Here is a 9,809-nt window from a genome sequence, read left to right as displayed (position 1 = left end):
GACGCCAATGACAGCATTCAAAGCAACAACATGTATTATTAGATGACAAAGAGTCTTAATATCAATATTATTCAATAAGTTTCTTTAAAAGCAGATAAGGGGGAATTAAATGGCTTTATTAACAATACAGAGAAATTTAGCACCACAGTCCTTTTTTAATATTATGTATTATGTGACACAATAAACTAGGTATGGAACCACTTTCATTTCCATTTCCACCTTACAACTTCCTGTTTTGGGACTTTGTAACTTAGGAAAGCCAAAACAAGCTCCTGGGAAAATTACACTGCATAAGCACATTTAAAAGGTCACTGAAAGAAGAGCAGGTACTGCAGCAGGAAACTTGAACAAGATGACCAGAATCAAAAAGAAGCAGTGTGCACAGAAGCAGATGAGGGATCCTGGTTTGTTTGCTAACTAAGATACACGCTAACACAACTGGGATGCCTGCTTGTCAAACTCAGTATTTAAAATCGATGCTTCTTTACTAGCAGATCAAAACTTCCATGTGGATTTCTTGTGCTGCTGCACTTGTTTGGGTTAGCAGTAGCTGACGATACAGCTGACTGCTTTGACTGCTTTTATCACTAGTGTCTGCTAACATAGTATATATACTGGTATGCTGTAAAGTATATTAAAATAGCCATTTAGTGTGGAAATTGCATTTTTTTTCCCCTTCTGATGTTTTTGATGTCCTCAACCAACAACCTAAAGTAAGAAATATAAATGGTACAGATTTTTCTGATTTAATTCCACTGAGGCACACGTAAGACTAGGTTTCCTGTTTCTTCGAGCAGTAAAATTACTGGCTTGTATTGAGATGAGATTTTGTGTTTATAACACAAGTAGCAGATTGGGTATGCTGTGTGTGCCCCTCACTTCTGAAGCTTAGAGACCAGCAGAAATTAAAGTACCACAATCCTGTAATTATCACTTGAGCCTGCCCAGCAAATGCTGCATGCTCATGCTTAAAGACTACTTTTGACAGTTTTGTAATTCCCACTGTCATACTGATCTACCACAGAGTTGGATTTCTGTAAGTAGTGCCAAATGTACCAGGACTCTGCTTCACTTATTACAGGTGTTCTTTCAGAAAGGCTACAGGCCTGTTTTATTTCTGCACCACCATGCTCCCGCTTTGAATGTCTGCCATGCTCTCTCAAGGTTTTGAAGGTTGGCCCAGGCGTCTAGATCAAATAAATGCCTGCAGTGACAAATGGTACGACAGCCACAGCTGTATCTTGACTCTATCTGTACCCTCTGGTATGTTTACTTAATATAAGCAAGAAAGTAAGCTATGAAGAAATAACTAAACCACTGCAATTCTCTCCTGTAATAAAACATACAGTAAACAGGATAATTATATAAAAAGTTTCTTGCAATGATGTTTTAAGAATGTGTTTGCATATTACACGAAAGCTAAAGCAGCTACTGTTATATATGCTGATTGGTACCACAAATATATAGCACTGCAAATCAAAGAGTACTAACGGGAAGAGGTTGAAAAATGTGAGCAGTGCCAGTGCAGTGAAGCCTTTCGATGTCCCCTCTTGCAGCTTCGGGCACTTTTCATTGTGTAAATGTAAAACACTACACCTGACACAATCTGTTTAGCTGTCAAACTCTACTTTCCCACACTCAACTTAAATACATTAGCGTCTTCAGTGCCAGTCACAACGTTACTCATAGATTCTATAACCATTTATTCTTGGTAATGAAAAGAATCAATCTGGAAGGTGGTTGGCAGGCTTCCACTGCTACTTATAAGGCAGAGTTGTCTTTTGGCACATTACAAGCATTTGAAGTGCCTCCAGTGCTGTTCCCGGGGTTGTCCAGTGTGTCTAAGAAATTACTTGCATATCATTTACACTGATTGTTTAATCAGAGATCGTGACTTGGCAGAATTACTATAACGGATGTATTAAAATTGCATGACAGTTTTATATGATGGCACAAGATGAGCATACAGTACACTTCCTATTTTAGGCTATTTGATGATGCAGTTAACCAGTGCAATTAAGAATGAGTGCAGCAGTAACATGAGCTCATACCTCTGGGTGACGCTGATTTACATCAGCCAAAAGTATTACAGTGTGTTGACAAAAATGCTTATCTTACAAAACAGTGTTTACACTGGAAAATGCCAAAGTGGTCATTTTGAATCATATTGCATATTTCATCATTTTTCTTAAAAGAGGTTTATTCATCATATAGTAAATTTTGGAGTGTGTGGGATATTTAAAAAAATTTAATAAATAAAACAAACAACAGGACTACTTACTGTATACTTGGAACTGCCAAAGGCATCATTCTGACCTCATAGTAATCAGCATAACCTTACCTAGTTGGCTAACTTATACATATTTTGTAATGAAGGCTGTCCTATCATCAGCAAGATCTAAAATAATAACAATAATAATAATACTGACCAAAGTCATGTGTAAGTTATAAGTTGCTTCAAAGACACATAATAACATTCCAAAATACATAAAATGAATGAAAGAAAAATATAAATACAAACAAGTGAAAAAGAGGCTAGAGTAAAATTTTAAGAAAATATTATAAGAAATTACACAAAAATCAAATTGCACAGGCGTTTTTTGTTTTCTTTTTTTTAAATGGGGAACAGCTTTTATTGATTTAATGATAAAAGAAAGTTTGTTCCAAAGAAATGGTGAATACACAGTCCCCCCTTTGTAATTGATTCTCCACTCTGAGGGTGAATCAGTTATTGTTCTGAGAAATAAAGTGGAGCATGCACTGAAGTGAAGATTAAAGTGAAGATGCAAGGAGCAAAGGTAATAAAGGTGGATGAGTTTAAATGCCTGGGGTCAACAATTCACAGCAACAGAATGTACAAGCAGGTTTCAAGCAGGGTGAACTGAATTTCAGGAGTGATTTGTGGCTGAAGAATAGAGTTAAAGGGAAGGTTTACCAGATGGTAGCGAGATCTGCTATGATGTGTACAAAAAGACAGGAGGCTGAGCTGAAGTGGCAGAATTGAAGAAGCTAAAATCTTAACTCGGAGTGAACAAAAACTGGGCAGTATTAGAAATGACTACATCAGAGGCACAGCTGTGGAGACAAAGTTAAAGATGCAAGGCTGAGATGGCTTTTGCAATGAAAAGATAATTAACTGGGCAAAGGATATTGAAAATGTAGCTGCCAGGCAGGAGGAAAAGAGTAAGAACACAGAGAAAAGTCATGGATGTAGTGAAGGAAGACATGCAGAGCATTGGTGTGACAGAAGAGGATCCTGGGGATAGGGTGAGATGGAGGCAGATAATCTGCTGTAGCGACCCCTAAAGAGACGAGTTAGAAAAAGACGAAGTAGTGAATAGGAAGCCAAAGTAATTTTGCAAGGACTCAAGTGAAGTGTTGGTGAATAGCTTTGCTGCTGTGCTTTGTACTAACTTTAGAGCCACAACTATAAAGACAACTATAACCATGGAGAACTGGGCAGGTTGCAGAGAACTGCAGGAAAGGAGTGCAGTCCATGACCCATGTTGGTGGTTTTAGTGTCTAATGTTTATAGTCAAAAAATAGCAACTGGCAGTGCTACCCTTCAGCCTCCTAGTAGACACACTAATTCAAAATATGTCTCCTTGCTCCCGAGTTATCACATTCACAAAGTTTTCAGAAAACTTGACCTCTGACCTGTACCTTGAGCTCAAGGACACCGTGATTCGAACTTGTCCAAGATTTAACCTTGATAATCCTATGTCGCCTTGTTCTCGAGTTATTACTTTCAAAATCTTAGGTGTCCACGCTGCCCACACGCCCGCCCGGCCAGTAGGCTGACTACCATACCCTATCAGCCTTTTATGACTGAGGGGTAAAAACTACTAGATTTAGTTATTTCAGTTTATTTATTTATTTATAATGTGATGTGTCATTACTTACATGTGAAGAGCATAGCAAACTGGCAGCACAGAGAACAAGCTAAATCTCCTGCCTGTGTCTCTGCAGCAGGCAGTTCACCTTGACAAGAATACCATATCCTCAACAGAAGGCATAGAAGCATGGGAAGCCAATAACCAGATGTCAACCACAAACACGTTTTTTTTTTTTAGCTTTCAGCCAATTATAAAACTAACTTTCAGGGTTTAAGGTCAAAAGATCTGTGGGAAGCTTTCTTTGTCTGATAAGCAAGCATCTGATAAGCAAGTGTGGATTATAGCATTAAGTAAAAATGTTTCAGTATTACTGTGACAGACAAAGCAGTTTAAAAAAGAATAGTAACTGAACTGTGGCAAGTATTTAATATCTGCTTCTTAAGATGGATCAATTATTTTTTCTGGTGTGGAATGTCCTCATCTGTCCTCCCACACATTTTACCCTGGCACATGCCACAGCTGAGCTCCATTAATCAGAGCTAATTTTATAAAGACTGAATACCCCGCACTCGATTCTCATGCATTAACCTTGTTGCTGCCCCTTACCACCCCTGAAAGTTGGAACTAGTGTGCACTAGTGTCTGTTCTTCAGAATATGTGAGTGTGTATACGTGTGCGTGTATATTTTAAGCTTTTGTCACTTGTTAGTGTACCTATTCCTGCCATGCTATAAATAACACCAGTCACAGGGAGGGATGGAAGCCAGTGGAGTGCCTTGACAACAGAGGGCATAGTGGCCTTGTCTCTCTAGGATATGGGGATTAAATTTGCTCTGCAGCTCACTATGGATCTCATATAGTGTGCTATTGCACATTATATAGATTATGTACAGATTTTAACATGCTGTATTACTTATCTATCAAAATATAAAACAACATTCAAACTGTTATTCTTACATACCTCATCATATAGCGTCACTGGTGCTTCCACCTAGGATATGATGTTGCAGAGTCTTTAAGTTTACTCTTATTGTGTTTTGGGACCAAAATGAATTTTTAAAAAATTCAAGTGAAAATGACCTTCCAACAATACAATGCAAAATAAAACACATCCACCTGGAACCAGAGAACAACTGATACTTTATAAATAACAAATTTGATATCAATTGAAGCAGAAAGTGTGAGAGAGGTGAGTTCTTCCCATGCTTCCCATGCTTCCCTATGCTTTTGATATATGCAAGTCGAAGGGCAGGAAAGGCCTCACTAGGGCCTTACTAAGAAATATAAATGATTGTATATGGAAACACCGATGTTCTTCTGATTACAGTGGTCCTGAACTATAAATAAAAGCTGGTCCTTTTCATGTTTCCTGCCTCATAGCACAGTGTAGTAGAAACAGAGTTTAATTTGGGGGGGTTTTCTTACCTTGACCATGGACACCCAGGAAGTGACCACAGAAAATGAGAGGAAGTTTGAAGTGGGAAAGCGCTACACACACTGTGAGAGCTCTGCATCCTGCAGTACTGAAGCTTCTTGTGACCATGGTACCTTCTGATACCTGGAAAAATATAACAATATTACAGCTGAAATTAACTTATGGTACAAAAATCAGTTCAGGACAAACAACAGCTGCAGGATGAAGGTGCCCATAATACACGGGTGCACAGTATTAATATAGGTTTATACTTGTACAATTGTTCTAAGTCAGATAAAATCTATCAGTTTACCTTTAATAAAATGTAGAGTTTGATGAATTAAGACATTCAGAAATATATACATAAAAATAATGTGAAATCTGAAACAAACAAAATGTGCTTTCGAAATGTAAGACCATCAGGAAATGATTAAACATTTCAATCCAGCAGTACCTCTAAGTTACTTGAAAAGACAACAGTAGTACAAGACAATAACAATAATAATCATAATTGATCATAGCAGACACTTCAAATGATAATCTGCAACTTACTTGGCTGTGTAAGATTTATTAATGTGTTAATAAATACATAATAAAGCTGAGGTTGGGCGGTATATAACCACTATTAAATACTTATTATTACTTGCTCTTAATTAAACGATGCATACTCATAACTGTGTTTATATCTGAAAAGACACATATTCTATCTTCACTAAGCAATGAAGTGAAGTAAAATGTGGGCAAAGCTCCATCTTCCCACTTTAATAACTCATGGACACTATCTGGCAAGGTATACTAAGTGCTATCATTCATTCTGACATTTAACAACGAGCTTCCAAAGGAAGAATAAAATCAATACCCTAACACTTTTATGCACTCATTTATTCAAATCTTGACACTGAAGAAAAATATGATTTGGCTCCATTTCATAATTAGACAAAAAAAAAAAAAAAAGACTTGCAAATACTAAACAATATGAAGACAATCTTGATCACCATCCATTACAACACATCAGTCTGGTAGAGTATTGCTTAATCCAACATACAAAAACCACAATGGAGAACTGAACATTTAATGTAATTACAACTTGTAATAGTCAGAGTTGTGACTATTATAGGGTTATATATAATTGAAACCTAAACTCCTATACGTTGTAATAATACACATACACAACATATTTGACAAAAGAGAACTTACTCTCACCTAATTGCTAAGTTCTGCAAGGAGTCAGTTTTCAATGCTTCCTGAGAAAGTCAGCAAGAAGAATAAACACAAGTAAACCTGCAGATTTTTTTTTCTTTTTTTCTGAATTTCATATTCTGATGTTCACTAGTGTGTTTTCTGGGTTGGAAAAGTCTCATTTCCCTCACAGAAATCCAGAAAAAGAACGAGAACGTTCTTTTTGTCTTCTTGTGCCAGGATTAGAAAAGTTGCAACATATAGTACAGCTAAGGAAGAATTAGCTAGGATTCCCTATGAAATGAAATTTCTTTCCTCAAATATTTCCTAAGTGCTGTTAAATAGAGCAAGGATTTTTTTTTAAACACAGCTTTTCCAAACATCCTAGTTTTATTTTGGATCCTTACATTATTTTACTTTCCAAGCAAAAATAAAATTATTTCACAAAAAACAAGAACTACCAGGGTTAAAATGATTAAACCCACTGATGCTAACAGTCAGTTAGCATCAGCTAACTGATGCTGTTATCAGGCTGTTATCCAAAGCGTGATAACATGCTTTTGATAACAGCCTGCAGTGATTTATTTTTAAGTTTTCAACAAGTCTCACACACATCTCCAGAGCAATCCGCCCATTCTTCCTTGGGAAATCTCTCAAGCTCCTCTAGATTTGATGGTCTGCTGGCATGGAGCTTGGTCTTCAGTTCAACTTACAGATTTTCAATGGGCTTCAAGTCTTTATGGCCAAAGAGCTCTAGCTCTAGCTTCATCGTATCTGACCGAGGGATGCACTTTGTCAGACAATCTGGATGCAGATTCTCCATCCAGATTGTCCTTAGGATACTTCAGTCTAGCTTGCAGGTTTTTTCTTGTGCAGAAGTGGAATTTTTTCTTGCACTGCAACTTCGGAATCCATTCTTGTGTAGGGTTCTTTTGATTGTCTTCTTTTATACCACAATTCCCGACTTGCCTGAGCGATTCACTCATGTGCTGCCAGTTGTACTGGGGTCTTAAGACACATCTCTCACTAGTTTTCTTTCAAACAAGACTAGAGTCTTTGAAATGTTTGCTCTGGCAGGCATGTTCTGCACTGTGTGAATTTCTTGATGATATTTCTCACTATAGTTCTTGACACTTGAAAATGTCGTGATAGCTTTGTTTATCCATCTCTTACTTTGTGAGCATCAACTTTCTTTCCCTTAAGCCTAAACTGATTTCCTCTGTTTTTCGTTTTCTCAAGTGACAGCTCCAATCCATGCTTGAGATTTGCATCCTGTGTGTAAACTGGAAGATAACACTAAATTTCAACTTACTTAAATTTCAGCATTACAAAGTTTGTGGATAAATGTTCTTTCTTACATGTAAATGTAAGTAGAAAAAACTCATCAGTGGTTTTAAAAAGTCCTCCAAGACATTTTAAATATTGCCGCTGGCTTTCGTTCAATATATCTCCACATTAGAAAGAAGGCCTTATTGGTGCACTAAGATGCTTGATCAGTGTTTTCTTTATAGTTCCTCTGATCCCCACAATTACCAGAAAATGAGTGTGCTGCAAATTTTCAAATAGCTTTTATCACACCACTTACATTATGATATCTATGGCCCACTATTATGGCATATAATTTCTAACATGGAAAAATGTAGTGACTCATAAACATATCACTATTTTGCTTAAGATTTGAGCAGAAATAGGAAAAATGAATAAATAATACAATAATATGATTTTAGTCCAGAATCGCATTTTTAAAGGAAATAAAATATTTCAAGGCTATAGTTAATTATACTGAGCACACAGTACTATAGCTTCGGTATACCAATGTTCCATAATAACCCTAACTTTTAAGAGTAAGATTAAATAACAGAATATTAACCAAAAGTGAAAAGACAGCTTTTTAGCTGAAGACCCAAAATGAAAAGACAGCAGATATCCTTGAAGACAGTTATGTGGAGACTTAGCTTAAAAAATAATGACAGTTGACAAATACCACACATGTTCCTTTGAACTTAAAACTAACTTTTTAAGTCTCTGAAAAGGAAAGCTTCAATCCAACTAAAAGTCTTCAGTGCTGCAAACAAGAAATGATTAAAAATGCCCACAAGTGCTGCAGTTAGTACTACTTTACACTCGTCCCCAAATACAATAGACACACAACCACATACACACACACTAACAAACACAGTACCTTCACAGTGTCTGCACCTCTGTGTAGCCTTTCAGTTGTATATCCCACAAATGAGTGAAGCTCACCGCCTGAATGACTTTCTTCCCTTCGCCTTATCTGTACACACTCAACTGCCACAGCTCTCTTTCCTTGCACCAGCCAAATAACCTCTGCAAACACAGAGGGAGAGAAACAGATGGGAAAAATGAAAAAAAGAGAAAAAGGAGATCAAAACCAGTGGATGGGAAAAAGAAGAAAAGAAAAACCGAGACAGATTGCATTGATCATGTAGATTGTCAGGAGCTGCATTCATTGTAAACCAGCATGCACAAAGTAAAAGCTGCAGAGTTACACTAATTTGATTTCAAATTCCCCAAGTGCTGGCGTTTCCTTTTCTATTCAACTTCTCTCCACATTTCAGCTTTTGAGCTTCAAATCACAAGCCTGGCTATGGTGCACTTAAATTACAATGATTGCAGAACCTTATTGAAGCTTGGACAGCGTACCCTATAACCTCTCTTTGTACAAAGTAATTGAAAACATATTAAAGTCACAGTAAGGGGAACAAAAACAGATATGCTTTGTATAACAGTCCCTGTCCTAAATCAAAAGAAGCAAGATAAAAATGGCCGTGAAATAGTGGTAATATATCAGAGCAGCAAAAAATAGTGGAAGAACAAGTGAGACCAACTATTCAGACATCACTGGCTTTTCTCATGTATATTTCTCTTTGTTACTGGCATATATGTCAACCGTTAAATTACTAGACCCAGTAAAATTAGAATAAATTAAAAATGATAACAGGCAGTTCACCATTTAGAGGTTTATCAAATTATGCCAAAATAGTTATCATCATTAATATAAGTACAGAACTCACCACTCTCTTATAATGTAAGCAATACACAGCACAAAATCCATCTCTACATTTCAAAAGCACTTGTCCAACTACCCATTCTGCCTCTGTCTGTTACACAGCTCAATTGGAGAGGTTAATGTCTCACACAGTATAATACAGCTATTGTTCAGGGTAGTATTGGGAATTTGAGACATATATTAAACTGACAGACAGGCTCCTGTAATTTAACCAACCATTTTGGCAGTGTTTGTAATTCTGATGTATTACTTTAGGGCAGAGGCGGAGCCAGACATTTGAAACACCCGGGGCTTAGCCCTAAAGGGTAGTATGCATGTGGGATTTTTTTTTTTTTCTTTTTTGGGGG

The sequence above is a fragment of the Pundamilia nyererei genome, unplaced genomic scaffold, assembly GCF_000239375.1.
Source record: "Pundamilia nyererei isolate P.nyererei 1_Seehausen unplaced genomic scaffold, PunNye1.0 scaffold00214, whole genome shotgun sequence".
Taxonomy (NCBI): Eukaryota; Metazoa; Chordata; class Actinopteri; order Cichliformes; family Cichlidae; genus Pundamilia; species Pundamilia nyererei.
The sequence above is the reverse complement of the archived record's forward strand: the minus strand, read 5'-3'. Positions refer to the sequence as shown.